At 43.4% G+C, this 12,471-nt stretch overlaps 1 long non-coding RNA gene across 1 annotated transcript; it reads left to right on the top strand.

Annotated features, from left to right (window-relative positions):
• Window positions 1-769: 769 nt before the first annotated feature.
• On the top strand, window positions 770-8,227 carry LOC129524910 (uncharacterized). The gene is made up of 4 exons (XR_008668874.2): window positions 770-867; window positions 7,290-7,399; window positions 7,512-7,613; window positions 8,153-8,227. It is a non-coding gene; the product is annotated as an uncharacterized lncRNA (long non-coding RNA).
• Window positions 8,228-12,471: the final 4,244 nt, after the last annotated feature.

Raw genomic sequence — 12,471 nt, 5'->3', positions numbered from 1 at the left:
TCTTCTGTATAGGAACTCAGTGGAGAGGACTGTGTGGGGAGCACTCAGGTTTATTTCTTAATCCTGGCCTGCATCCCCAGGGGCCAACCCTGGCAGACTTAGAAGGTGACCCTGGAGCTTCAGAGTGGACTCTGCACCCACAGTGAGACCCAACTTTGTTCTGAGGAGTTAGAAGTAAAGGCAGGGAAGGGAAGAGAGGTGGATTCCTCCTCCAGGGTCCTTGCTGTTGGTATCAGAATGAGTCAGCCAACTTTATCCTATTAAGTCTTTCCTGGCAGTTATTCACGGGCCAGGCTTAGAGCTTTGGTCATCTTCACCAACAGAGTGGGGGCCTGGGTGACTGTAAAAGAAGACGCCCCTTTGGAAGGCTTAGCTGGAAACCATTTCTCTAAAGTAGACCTCACCATTTCCTCCTAAGGGCCTGAAGGGGTTATTATTTTTAAGGCTTTTAAAATAAATAGAGATGGGGTCTTGCTGTGCTGCCCAGGCTGGACTCAAACTCCTGGCCTCAAGGAGTCCCCTTGCCTCAGCTTCCCAAGTAGCAGAGTCAACAGCTGGCACTCTGATGATACAATTTTGAGTATATTGATGAAATTTTTCTGAGTGTTTAAGTTGTACATGTGAGTGGTGTTTTCCCCCCCTTAAAAATGTATCTTTTCTTTTTTCTTCTCTTTTTGGATTTTGGAAATATTTCTGAGTGTTTTGCCCCCTCTGAGTTACTGGGAAGTGCTTTACAGAGCTGTTGTCATTTTCTAAAGAAGAAATGGAAGCCTTTGTACATTTTCAGGAAACACTAGAAAATAACTAAAAGCATGTGATTTGGAATGACTCAGACCCAGGCCCAAGGCCTGGAGGCTCATTTCCTAGGTAAGTTAAGCAAATCGGTCAATCTTTATACAGCTGAACATACTCACTTATAAAATAAAATTAAAATAGTGTCAATGTTTTTATTATCTTAAAATTGTCCTCTGAAGAACAGTTTTTAATTTTAATGAAGTCCAGTTTATCAATTTGTTGCTTAGTGAAACCTGCCTTTGGTTTTGCGGCTAAGTAGTATTTGCCTAACCTGAAGTCCCAAACATTTTCAACTCTGTTTTCTTGTAGAAGTGTTATGGCTTTAGATTTTACATTTAGGTCTATAATCTATTCCTGGGAGAGAATCTTTGCATAGGATATATCTTATGAAAAAAAACTTATAGAACTCTCAAAACTCAATAATAAGAAAACAAAGAGCCCAATTAAAGAATGGGGAAAAAATTTGAACAAGCTGTACCACAGAACATATATGGAAGGTAAATAAGCCTATGAAAATATAATCAACATCATTAGTCATTAGGAAAATGCAAATTAAAACCAACTGAGATGCTGCAAAACAACTATGAGAATGACTACAATTTTTTAAAACTTTACCATACCAAGTGTTAGTGAGGTTGTAGAGGAGCTAGAATTTTCCTCTACTGCTCATGGGAATGTAAAATGGCCTAACACTGTGAAACAGTTTGGTCATTTTTTAAAAAGTTAAACATAAACCTACTAAATAATCCAGCAATTCTACTTATAGGTATTTATCCAGGAGAAATGAAAATGTATGTTGATAACAAAGAGGTGTATAGGAACGAATATTCAGAAAAGCTTTGTTTATAATAGCCCCAAACTGGAAAGAACTAATATGTTCATTAAGAAGTGAATGGATAGCAAAATTGTGATCCATCCAAACCATAGAATACTACTCAGTAATAAGAAGGAATGAACTCTTGGTACACACAGCAACCTGGGTGGACCTCAAGGTCATTATGTGAGTGAAAAGGACAAGCTCAAAGCTACGTACTGTATGATTTCATTTACATACCATTATTGAACTGACAAGCAGAGCTTGGTAAGTGCTTGCATACTGGGACTTGACCTTTTTGGAACGCTTGATCTTGGAGCTCATTGGCCAAACTGTGGAGTCCAAGCCACATGGGGAGGCTGCATAGAGAACAGAGACCCTCCTGTCAGCAGTCCCACCTGACTCCCAGCCAACAGCCTGCTTCACCTGCCGTCTGGATACTCCAACCCAGGAGAGCCCCTGCATGGCTGCAGGCCAACCCTCATCACATGCAGCAGATGAACCTCCCAGCTGATCCCAGCCAAGCCACAAAATCATGGAAATTAATAATGTAGTTGTTGCTTTAAGCCACTAAGTTTTGGGGTAGCTTGTTATAGAGCAACAGTTAAATAAGTTCCTATGATTCCAAACTTACATCTTGCTAGCTTACTGACTCTGGTATGACACAAGGCCTGTTTATAAATGTCTTCTACAAATATCCTGGTGTTGCTCTTCACAGGATTGAGTTGGGCCGAGTGTCCAGCTGTGAAATAGTATGACCGTGACCAAGGAAGGTGCCAGTCAGCCAGACCTTGGCCATATGTCCAGCCGTGGAGCTGGGATGGAGTCAGCTCTTAAACAATACCACCCAGTGAGTAGGGAAGAGCTTTCCCAGAAGAAAGTCAAAGTGCAGTTACCAGAAGAACGGCAAATGGGCATAGGGCAGAGAAGCCCAAAGCAGCAGCCCCAGAACATCTAGACCACAGGGAACTCTCAGCAGAGGGAAGAAATGAGTGGATCTGGGAATCTGAGGATATTTACAGAAAGAAAGATTAATGCTTTGTGTAGATTACAGAGGATAATTTTAGGTAGAGCCTTTCACCCACTGCCTGGCACATAGGAAGTGCTCAACTAGTCGTAGCTATAATTATTTTGTTTTTATTATCATTACCAAAGGGTGGCCCTATAATATTAATAGATATTCCTACCTCTGCAGGCATCAGCCCAACGCTGGCGATAGTGACATAGAAGTACATTTGGTTCTCCGTGAAGGAATTGTCCCTAGTCTACACGGCCCCAGTATTTAAAGGCGGAGAAGTGTTGTGCATGTCTATTTGAAAAGTTCTTGTCTTATTAACTCATAGCCCCAGGGGCTGATCTCTGATGTAGCTCCTTATTTAGGAGACAAATAACTCGGCTTGGCCTAGTCATGTCTGGTTTCAAAGTTTCCATAGAGACTAGGATGGAGACAGACTGAGCTTCTGAAGTCTCAACACCTTTCCTTTGCAGTCAAGGGACAGTCAGGGGCTCTTCTGTGAGATCACAGGTGGTGTGTGGTGTGTGGTGTGTGTGGTGTGTGTGTGCAGGTGTGTATCCAGACATGTGCACAGTCGGTCCTGTCTTATGAGAAACGGCATACCCCTGGGAATCACAGTGAAACGCCACCACATGTCCCTGGGGTTAATGCAGGACAAATCTCCCGGACAGCCTGAACCAGGCTGGCTGACCACAAATCCTCCTGGGAATGGGACCTCACTGTTGAAGGCTGGCTGGGGCCACTTGGTGGCTGGCATCTGCTAACTTTTAAGCTCAGAGGCTAGACTGCATCACAACTTCAGTTATGTGAATGCAAATGGCTTGGGTGCAAGTGCTTGGGCTGTAGCAAAAGCAAAGTAGGAGATATGACCTGGGTCTCATGGAGCTTGGTCTTAGTGCTGTCAGGTGCAAGGCATTCCTCTTGATGTTGGAATCCCTCTGACTTGTTTGGGAGAGGAAGTTAAATTGAGGCAATATCTGTGTGTCTGTAGTATGAATGTCTCCAGCATACATTCTCTATCTAGGAATCTATTTCTGTTGTTTCTCTGTAAACCTTTATACTGAGCACCTGTTCCTTGCTAGGCACTAGTCCACATGCTGCTGAACAAAATACGGTCCTTTTCTGCAAGAAGCTCACAGTCTAAGTGGGGAAGCGGATAAGTGAACCGGGAATTGGAACACATGGCGCCTAATGCTGCAGAGTGCTATAGAGCCACGAACAGAGCCACCTCCATGCCCAGATCTCAGGAAAGTCTTGGGCTTTTTGGAGAGACCTGCTTAGCTTCCTTTCTGCCAAGGCTGGCTCCTTCTTGCCACAAAGAGAATGGGACATCTGTCTTCCCATAGTGCCCACCCCCTGGTCAGTGTTGATAACCATATGATCTGTCACCTGGCCAGGTACCTCTCCTTTCTATCCGTGGTTTGGTTACTTAAGCCAGTAATGCCTCCCTGCCACTCTTGTCCTAGCGTAGGTTGAATTTGTCTCCTGATACCCTCAGCCCCTGCAGTTCAGCTCATCCAGGAGGTGCCTGGTGATCTACTTCTCAACAAAACATCACTTGCCAATCGGTGAAATGGGAAGAGCTCTTTCAGGAGAGGAAAGAGAGTTTGCCAAGACAAGGAGGAGCACGTGGAAATGGCCTGATCAGAACTAGACAGAAATCGGGCTGGCTAGGGGGACTCAGCAAGGCTGGGAAGATGGGTTAGGACTGGATTGTGGAGCTTTTTATAATCGGCCACACAAAAAGTATTCGCGTGGTGTCTGACAAAATAGTAGTTGCAAAAGACCTTTGCATTATTTTAAAAGACTATACCTGTGTCTAGGTACTATTATTGCATTAGGCACTCAGAGCTCTTGTTGCAAGTGGGTGTGGAGTCGGGAGGTCAGGACTCAGACCTTAGACCTTTTCTCTCTAACTCTACTTGATCTCACGACATTGATAACTTCAAAATTTGTCCTGTGCCCAGGCCACTCTTCTGACCTCAGACCTGCCCATCCATATGCTTCCTGGACATGCCCACTTAACTATCCTTTGTGTATCTCAAACTCAAAAAGCAGAGCCCAGACTTCTCCTCACCCAGTCTGTTCCTCCTGCAGTTTTCCCCGCATTATGTGTGTGGCAATTCCATCCTTCCTCTGTTTCGGCAAAAACCCTAGAGCTGTTCTACTTGACTTGGCTCTTTCTCTCATACCCCAAGCCAATTTCTTAGCTCCTCCCCTTGGTACTTCTTCCCAAATAGACCCAGAGTCCCATTGAGAAATACCACCTTGCTTTGAGCTTCCATCAACTTTAGTCAAGACCTTGGCTTCCCCTGACCTCTCCCGCTGTTTCCACTCTACCTTCGTCTATTCCCAACCCAACAGCCAGAGGAATCCCATTAAATCTAAGTCATACCATGTCACTCTTCTGACCCAATGTCTCCAGGGGTTCTCATCTCATGCAGAGGAAAACGTGAGTTCATGCCATGGTCCACAGGGGCTTCATGGTCTGGCATTCTCTGACCTCCCCAGCTTCCTGCCCTCATGCCACACTCCCTCACTTCTCCACTCCAGCCTCAAGGATGCCAAGCCCACTCCAACCTCAGGGCCTTTGAAAGTGCTGTTTTCTCTTCCCAGACATTAGCATGGCTCACTGCCTCACAGGTTTTTGCTTAAATGATATCTTTTCAAAGAGGTCTTTCTTAAGCACCTTTTGAAATATGTGCCCTCAGCAGTCTCAAATCCCTTCTCTGGTTGAGTTTTTTTTCTAACATATTTCTTGCTTTATAACTTCCTATGTAATTTCTCCATTCATTTTGTCTTTCTCCTCCTTTTAGAAAGTAAGCTCTATAATCACAGGGATTTTTCTCAGGTTTGTTCACTGATAGATTCATTTGTGTCTAGAACATGTAACTGTATATCACAAGTGCTTGATAAATTTATATGGACTAAATGAATTGTGCCCAGAAATATAGGCACAGTTGACAGATTAGCTCTTAGTTATGTCCCCAACTCAGTTTCAAAGCTCTTGAACCTTTTGTAGTAGCAGACAGTTCCTGAGGCTAGGGATAGGGTGGGAGCTGGAGACCAGGCAGATAACAGAGCACAGCATCACTGCTGCCACTCACTGGGGTCACCTGCTGCTCCACGTGGCCCAGAGCTTCTGTGCTCTGTGCAGGGCAGGGGCCCAGACTGAGATGTTCCTGCTTAAAGACTGGACTCAGTAAAGTCACGCTATGAGATCATGTATGAACTAGGAGAAAACCTGCCCAATAGCATTGAATGCCATGGAAACCCATCTGCTTCATACTTGGCTCCAAGAGGGACTATCTTTTTTAAAGCCTCCCCTAAGATACTGTTACCAGAAGTTGACCCTTGGAGAAGTTACATCACTGGTATAATTCAAGAGACCTAAGGGAGAACATTTCATTTACAGTGCACCCAGGTCCTCAGTGCCCCCTAAGAGCTTGGCAGGAACAAACACAAGTCCTCCCAGGAAGGACACACTATGCGGTTACTCAGAACTCCCAGAAAAAGACTGCCAGTAAGTTTGAGTCCCCTGTTTACAATAATTACAAAATAGCAAGACAACAAGCCCTTTGAGCCAGAGTCAGACCAAACAACATATAACAGAACAGAGCTACGATGACACTTAATAATGAAATTATGAATTCCAGAATATACAGTAAGTATATACAGAAGGCACTGTTAACATGAGTAAGGTACAAGAGACTATAAAAAATGACCAGAAGCAACAGTAAATTTTGAAAATTAAAAATATAATTATAGGAATTAAGATCGTAATGGAGAAGTTTAAGATCAGAATTGACATAGCAGAAGAAATCACTGTGAAATGGAGGATAGATCTGAAGGATTTACCCAGAAACCATCAGAGGGACAAAAAGAGATAAAAAATATATAAAGGAGAAATTAAGATGTGTAGAAGGTAAAGTAAGGCTAGTCAATAGATAGGTTTTGAAGTTCAAAGGAGATCATGGCAAGAGTGGGGAAAAAATGATACTCAGTGAGATTACTGCTGAGCATTTTCTGCAAATAATGGGAGGGAAAAAATCTGACTTCCTACATCCTTTAAGCTGGTCTGCTAAAAAGAATCCACTTCTAGATGTGTGGCAGTTAAACCTCAACACCAAAGACAAATAGAATGGCTTAAAGCAGCCTGAAAGAAGAGACAAATTACTAACAAAAGAAAAAAATGGTTATACTGGGAGCAGATTTCTCAATAGCAGCAAAAATATTATTCCATCATCTTTGGAAACCAGAAGATGGTGGAAAAACATCTTTGGATAAATAAAAGAACGTTAACCTTGTACAGCCAGTGAAACTGGCTTTCAAGAGTAAGAGTGAATTACCTACATTTAGATAAAAACAGAACATTTACCACCCAGGGCTGGAACTAGGTGAGGCAAGTGAGGTGCCTGGAACATAAAATTTGAGAAGGACTCATTTTCAGTGATGTGAAGTTTAGGGTTAGTGCCTGAGAGTGAGGGTTAACACTGATATGGTTTGACTGTGTCCCCACCCAAATCCCATCTTGAATTGTAGCTCCCACAATTCCCATGTGTCATGGGAGGGACCCGGTGGGAGGTGTTTGAATCATGGGGACAGATCTCTTCCATGCTGCTCTTGTGTTAGTGAATAAGTCTCATGATCTGATGGTTTTATCAGGCGGAGTTTCCCTGCAGAAGCTTTCTCTTGCCTGCCGCCGTGTGAGATGTGCTTTTGCTCTTTCTTCATCTTCCACCATGATTGTGAGGCCTCCCCAGCCATATGGAACTGTGAGTCAATTAAACCTCCTTCCTTTATAAATTACCCAGTCTTGGGTATGTCTTTATCAGCAGCATGAGAACAGACTAATACAGACACATTTACTTTAATTTTGCCTCCCAGGTGCCTCACTCTAGTCCTGATCCTGTTACCACCAAAGTATCCCCACTGAGGAACTTCTAGTGAATATATTTCAAGGAGAAGGGAACTAACCCCAGGAAGAAGGTATGAGGTATAAAAAGAAATGAGTTAATGAAATACAAAATGTCTAGACAAGTGTAGATATTTTGAATGTATAAAAAGTAAGAAATGTTTAATATTTGGACTAAAAAGGGAAAGATGGAGCTGGACAGCCAGATGACAGTAGCATCTGAGCCAGGAGGGGATGACTGCTGTTAAAACAGTCAGCAATTCTCATATTGTACAAGAAGGTGATGACTGTCCTAAGATATGTGCTTGTTGGAATTTCTCTGGTAGCTGCTGAGTGCTGCTTCTTGCTGGACTTCCTCTGTGACCCTTGGCTTTCTCTGCCTTGCATTTTGGCCACATGGGAACCTGGTTGCTCTCTCATCAGGGTCCACTAGGCTCCTCCACATAAAAGGCCACATGACCTGCATCTTCAAGCCCCCCTCAGTGTCTTTGTAAACAGCATGTACCCAGAAAATATGTATTTAACACCTTAGACTCACAGTTTTGGTGGTTTCTGTTGTTGTTGTTGTTGTTGTTTTTTGGCCCAAACTGAACGAAGTTGTTTATTCTGCTAGACTGAAAGCTTCATGAGGGTAAACTGAGACTCTTCGCTATTGAAATTCTATTGCCAGGCGCATACCCCAGCCCACAGTAAGTACTCAAAAAATCTTTCTTGAATGGCTTTATAACCATTTTTGTTGGAGAAATGTAACATATGGGTATTACCCTTTGGTTTTTCATTTCTCTAGTCTACAGATATTTGAGCACTGATCACGATGGTTAATTTTAGGTGTCAACTTGTTTGGATTAAGGCATACCTAGAGAACTGGTAAAGCATTAATTTTAGGTGGATCTGTGAGAGTGTTTCCAGAGGAGATTGGTGTGTGAGTCAGTGGACTGAGTGGGGAAGATCAACCGTCAATGTGGGTAGGCACCATCCAGTCATCTGGAGGCCCGGAAAGAAAAAAAAGGCAGAGGAATGGTGGATTCTTTCTCTCTCTCTCTCCTGGGGCTGGGAAACCCTTCTTCTCCTGCCCTTGGACATCAGAACTCTGGGCTCCTCGGCCTTTGGGCTCCAGGACTTACACCAGCCCTCCCTGGGTTCTCAGGCTTTTGTCCATGAACTGAGAGTGACACCATCAGCTTTCCTGGTTCTGAGGCCTTCGAACTTGGACTGAGCCACACTAGTGGCATCCCTGGGTCTCCAGCTTGCAGATGGTCTATTGTGGGACCTCTCCATAATCGCCTGAGCCAATTCTCCTGATAAATCTCCTCTCATATGTCTATATTTTCTATTGATTCTATCTTTCTGGAGAAGTCAAATACACATACTACCTTCAAGCACTGTTCTAAGTACTACAGAGATAGGCAATGATGAGCAAAATATAGACATGATTCCTGTCTTTACAACCCTTGCTGTCTAGGCTCATGATTTTTAAACATTTCAACTGGTACACACTTACCACACAATGATAAAGATTTGATGTATCTTTAGTACATGATGTACTCTGATATTTTCTATTTTATTCATGTTTTTTCTTAAAGTAAAAGGGCTGTCACAACCTGCTAGTTGATTTTATGACCCATGACTGCTCAGATTATTCTTGCAGTTTGAAAACCATTGACCCAGTGCAGAGGTTCGGAATCTCTTCTCTGTCATGGATTCCTCAAAAACATATTTTACAATGCACAAAACAATGTATATAGGATTAGAAAGGAAACCCACTACCTTAAAGTGCAATTACAAGAATATTTTAGTAAACAAATGTGTCATATATTAATATGTGTGCTTCATTATTAATGCATTCAACACAAGATCTGACAACCAACTCATATTGCTGTAATTTTGAAGTGATGAGCAGAAATGCTATTTTTAGAATTCTGCAACTGTAATGTGATATGAAAATATCTATGATTATTATTAGTGACAAAGTCATAGGCACTGCTAATACTACTTTTGAGGGTCACATTAATGATTGAAGGAATGCTACATTTCAGGTTAGTGAAAACAAAGAAATGTTTTTTCACCATCCAAATTAATAAATCCCAAAATGTCTGTGGATCCCCAGATAGGAATCCCTGGTCTAATGGATCCACATTTTATCTCAGTAATACCAAAAAAAAATTTTTTTTTTTTAAGACAGGGTCTCAATTTGTCACCTAAGTCAGAGTGCAGTGGTGCAAACATGGCTCATTGCAACCTCGACCTCCCAGGCTCAAGGTATCCTCCTGCCTCAGCCTCTTGAGTAGCAGAGACTATAGGTGCATGCCACCACGCCTAGCTAATTTTTGTATTTTTTTGTAGAGATGGGGGATCACCATGTTGCCCAGGCTGGTCTCGATCTCCTGGGCTCAAGCAATCTGCCTGCCTCAGCCTCCCAAAGTGTTGGGATTATAGACCTGAGCCACTGTGTCCAGCCCTAATCTCAAACTTTTTATTGCAACAGGATCAGAGGTGCTACTCTTTTCTTGTAACACAGAAATGAGAGTACCAAAGAGGAAAAAGTAGGTAAATTATGTTTGCTTAACAACTGTGGGAATCAGCCAGGGGGGCCCTTAACTGCCCAAGGCTGATCATTTTCCCATAAGCCACTGGGTCTTTCCAGTAGGTCAGATCGAGAAATGCAGATCCACGTCCCAGGTAGACTTGCAACCACACCTCTTGTGGGTGTTGCTCACTGGGGACCTACTGATTTTAAAAGCCAGGAAAAGAAGAACGGCTGCATAGAGGTAAAGGCAGCAAGCCCACTGGTGAGGTGTGGGCAAACAGGAATCCCAAGGAGCCCCCTGCAGCCCCTCCACCTGCTCCACCTGATCTGAAGCCAGTGACCCACACAAGGCGGAGCCGGTCCTGCTGTCTGGTTCACTCCCGAGTGGCCAGGTTCAGTTGGAAGGAAGAACATCTTATAGAGGCAGCTGTGTGGGCGTGTCAGTGGCGTCTCACTTCCATTGTGATAATACGTGTGTGGCCCTCAAGGGACATCCCTTCGAGCTGCTAATAGGTTGACATTAAAAAAAGGTGGGGAAATACCAACAAGTACTCTGAACCAATTTAGTGTTGTTCAATCCACCACAAGAGCCGAGCGTGGGAGGGAGCGTTTTATCAGCTCCCCGATGTTTGTCACTGAGAAGGTGCCTGCTTGCTAACACGTCGTGGAGAAAGTCACTTCGAGACTGTAACTGTTGGGTAAATAAGAGGTTTCCTTGTGCCTTATAGGCCATGGGAAGTGAATTCTCTGAAAGAGCTGAACATTGACTTAGAAAGCATGGTTATTGCAGCCACCTCTGCTATCCCATGACTTATTGAGGGGCCAGAGGAGGATCCCCACCCCAGGTTCTTCTTGTTCCATTTTCCATCTTCTTGTTCTCATCTTGTTAAACAGAAATGAGACTGTCAGTGATAAAGCTTAGGCAGGAAATTAGCAGTTTGCATGATTTGGAATGTATGATGTTTAGTTTTATGCATTAACTTGGCTAGGCGATAGTAGCCAGTTGTTTAATCAAACAAGAATCTAGGTGTCACTGTGAAGGTGTTTTGTAGATGCGGTTAGCATATACTCTCAGTTGACTTTAAATCAGAAAGACTGTTATCCTCAATAATGGGGCAAAATCTCCTCCAATCCGTTGAAACTGAGGTTTCCCAGAGAAGAAGAAATTCTATTTCAAGACAACTGCATTAACTCCTGCCTGGGTTTCCAGCCTAAGTTTCACACTTGCCGCCCCCACAATCACATGAGCCAATTCCTTAAAATACTTTTCTGAATATATATTGGTTCTATTTCTCTGGAAAACCCTGACTGATACAGGATGCATTACTTTTTCCCCCTGTTTTAAATAGTTTTAAGGCAAGAATCTGAAAGCAAAGTGACTTAAACACAACACACACACAGGCACACAGACACACACATACAATCTATGAGGCTGGAAGAAGAGGCCTCCGGGCCAGTGAGGGGCTGGAAAAATAGAAACATTTGTCTTTCTTTTTCTTTTTCACTTCGTTTAGTGTGCAGAGAGGAGCAGCCAGTTTTTATCCATCCAATGGGAGATGAGGTCCTTCCTCATCTCCCACTCACGTTCCTGTCTTCTTTGCTGACTTTCACCGCCACGCTGCTGCCCAAACCACACCTGACACAGTCCCATAGTCCCCACTGTCTTCACTCCGCTGTCCAACATCATCGAGGTGGCCTCACCTTACTGATGCTTTCTGCCCCATTTTCAGTCTTGAAGCTTTTCCAACCTGGGTTCCTGTGGCCCTGCTCCTTCTAGTTCTCACTGCTCATCTCTCTGCATCTTCTCAGTCTCCCTGTTCTCTCTCCACCTGCCCCATCAGAGGTTCTCTGAGTCTCTCTCAATCAACACACAGTTCCTGGGTAATTTCTTCACTTGGATGGCTTCAACCACCTCCTAAATCTAGATGATTCCCAAATCTTCCTCCCCATCCTACAACTGTCCCTCCTTTAAAGCCATCAACCAACTATCCCCTGGACTCACCCACCTCAGACTCAACGTATCCCCAAATGGACCCATCATTCCCACCCCCAGTTCTTGATCTCCGTGGGTAGAATTTCCATCCACTAGCCACCCAAGCTAGCCTCTCCCGGAATAAGAACTCAGTCATTTCGTATGCCTGATCTTAACAGGAATATAAAGTCTTTTAATTTACTCAGATGAATGGAATTGGATTATTCTGAAGCACAATCATTATTCCAAGTACATGGTTTCTGTAATGGGATAATTGGCTGCCCCTGGTCCTAGACAACACCTGAAGTAAGTAACAAGTGCACCTGTGTTTTTAATCAAAGTAAAAAAATAATAACCAAGAATAGTCAAAAGGCACAGTGAATGTGTTAGTGGTACTTCTGATAAGTCCATGGCACTAAGCAGTTGGACTGTG

Source organism: Gorilla gorilla, chromosome 8 (genome assembly GCF_029281585.2).
Source record: "Gorilla gorilla gorilla isolate KB3781 chromosome 8, NHGRI_mGorGor1-v2.1_pri, whole genome shotgun sequence".
In the NCBI taxonomy this organism is placed as follows: domain Eukaryota; kingdom Metazoa; phylum Chordata; class Mammalia; order Primates; family Hominidae; genus Gorilla; species Gorilla gorilla.
This window is presented reverse-complemented; position numbering and strand designations above follow the sequence as displayed.